Here is a 2,809-nt window from a genome sequence, read left to right as displayed (position 1 = left end):
CTTTCGTTTCCTCTCTGGATTGAGGCTGCCATAGGCAATCATGCGATTGAGGTCCATCGTTGTTGTTGTCCGGGTGGACTCCTAGGTGGCCCCTGTACGGGGAGGGGAGCGGTGGGTTGGGGGGAATTTCTAAGGGAGGTTGCGGCCTCGGTTTGTCTTGTATGATTTCCTTCCCTTGCCTTTGTGTCGAGGCTGCCGCGGGCGATCATCCGATCAAGGTCCAGTGTTGCTGCTGTCTGGGTGGACTCCTAGGTGGCATGTGCGGGGCGGGGAGGTTTGTATGGCCTCTCTATGATAGGATTTGTGCGGTCGGTCGTCCTCTTTTTATTTCCTTCCTTTTCCTTCGCATCGAGGCTGCCGCAAGCAGTCGGGAGATCAAGGTCCATCGTTGGTGCTGTCCGGGTGGATTCCTAGGTGGCCTCGATGCGGGGGCGGGGAGGGTTGTGGCTCATTTGTAATATAGAGGTTGCGTGGTTGGTCGTTCTCCATTTGTTTCCTTTGCATCGAGGTTGCCGCAGGCGATCAGGTGATCGAGGTCCATCGTTGCTGCTGTCCGGGTGGACTCCTAGGTGCCCTCGGTGCGGGGCGTGGAGGCCTTTGGAGGCATTTCTAAGGGAGTCAGTGAGTGATCGCTCGTTTTCTTATTGGTTGGGCCATGGCTGCAAACTCCAGAGTGGCCTTGGTGCGTTGTGGCTCGGCAGGTCTGCCCATTTTTTCACCATGTCCTTGGCATGTTGCGTGTGCTTCCTTCTTGGGATGCAAGAGGTGCAAGGCATAAAAGTTTTACATGATATTTTGACGTCTCTTTGACTTGATGGGTGTTCAGACTAGCTCTCGGTAAGAGAGCACCCGGAATGCCCTTTGAAGCGGAGGGTGCTACCTGGTTGATCCTGCCAGTAGTCATATGCTTGTCTCAAAGATTAAGCCATGCACGTCTAAGTATGAACTAATTCAGACTGTGAAACTGCGGATGGCTCATTAAATCAGTTATAGTTTTTTTGATGGTGCCATACTACTCGGATAACCGTAGTAATTCTAGAGCTAATACATGCACCAAGTCTAGACTCTTTGGAAGGGATGCATTTTTTAGATACAAGGCCGGTGCAGGCTTGCCCGCTTCTTTGATGAATCATGATAACTCGATGGATCGCACAGCCCTTGTGCTGGCGATGCTTCGTTTAAATTTCTGCCCTATCAACTTTCGATGGTAGGATAGAGGCCTACCATGGTGGTGACGGAGAATTAGGGTTCGATTCCGGAGAGGGAGCCTAAGAAAAGGCTACCACCTCCAAGGAAGGTAGCAGGCACGCAAATTACCCAATCCTAACATGGGGAGGTAGTGACAATAAATAACAATACTGGGCTCATCGAGTCTGGTAATTGGAATGAGTACAATCTAAATCCCTTAATGAGAATCCATTGGAGGGCAAGTCTGGTGCCAGCAGCCACAGTAATTCCAGCTCCAATAGCGTATATTTAAGTTGTTGCAGTTAAAAAGCTCGTAGTTCGATCTTGGGTCGTAAGGGTCGATCCGCCTACTCGGTGTACACCTGCCCTTCTGTCCCTTTTGTCGACGGCGTGCTCCTAGCCTTAATTGGCTGGGTCGTAGTTCCGACATTGTTACTTTGAAAAAATTAGAGTGCTCAAAGCAAGCTTATGCTCTGAATACATTAGCATGGAATAACATGATAGGAGTCTAGTCCTATTGTGTTGGCCTTCAGGACCGGAGAAATGATTAATAGGGACTGTCGGGGGCATTCGTATTTCATTGTCAGAGGTGAAATTCTTGGATTTATGAAAGACGGACCACTGGGAAAGCATTTGCCAAGGATGTTTTCATTAATCAAGAACGAAAGTTGGGGGCTCGAAGACGATCAGATACCGTCCTAGTCTCAACCATAAACGATGCTGACCAGGGATCGGTGGATGTTGCTCTAAGGACTCCGCCAGCACCTTATGATTGACAGATTGAGAGCTCTTTCTTGATTCTATGGGTGGAGGTGCATGGCCTTTCTTAGTTGGTGGAGTGATTTGTCTGGTTAATTCTGATAACGAATGAGACCTCAGCCTACTAACTAGCTACGCGGAGGTTCCCCTTCACGGCCAGCTTCTTAGAGGGACTATGGCCGTTTAGGCCATGGAAGTTTGAGGTCTGTGATGCCCTTAGATGTTCTGGGCCGCACGCGCACTACACTGATGCAGCCAACGAGTTTTTATTCCTGGTTTGACAGGATCGGGAAATCTTCTCAAATTGCATCGTGATGGGGATAGACCATTGCAATTATTGGTCTTCAACGAGGAATTCCTAGTAAGCGTGTGTCATCAACTCGTGTTGACTACGTCCCTGCCCTTTGTACACACCACCCGTCGCTCCTACCGATTGAATGATCCGGTGAAGTGTTCAGATTGCGTCGACGATGGTGGTTCGCTCTGAGCTCCATCGAGATCGCAATTTTCCCCGCCGACAGGCATGAGGGTGGCAATCTTATCTCGTGCCTTTGCCGTCGAGGGAATTCCTCATCCTCTCATGACCCACTCCCCTTCTGAGGGAAAAAGAAGTAGCGGGTCATGTCTTTGTTCCTCCCTTTGGATTGTGGGTTTTTTGTGGGACTTGTGTCATTTCTTTGTTTCGTGGTGTGCACTTTGCGAACGTACCTCTCTCTAGTGGCCTTGCACCATCAATGTATTTGTGGCCTGCGGCTTTCTCCAGTGTTGAGCGTCGGCCAGTGACAACTCCTCTTTGGAGTTTGATTATTTGACCCCCGTTGACTCTCTTGTCGGGTGTTTTGTACATGGAGGGGTGCAAGAG

The 2,809-nt window shown here is 49.8% G+C and overlaps 1 pseudogene; it reads left to right on the top strand.

Moving 5' to 3' along the window:
• The first annotated feature begins 877 nt into the window (after positions 1-877).
• Positions 878-2,557, top strand: LOC149251121 (18S ribosomal RNA; annotated as a pseudogene).
• The last annotated feature ends 252 nt before the right edge of the window (positions 2,558-2,809 follow it).

This window comes from Pinus tabuliformis, chromosome 7, assembly GCF_031772625.1.
Source record: "Pinus tabuliformis cultivar Carrire ecotype Pingquan chromosome 7, CPIR1, whole genome shotgun sequence".
Classification (NCBI taxonomy): Eukaryota; Viridiplantae; Streptophyta; class Pinopsida; order Pinales; family Pinaceae; genus Pinus; species Pinus tabuliformis.
This window is presented reverse-complemented; position numbering and strand designations above follow the sequence as displayed.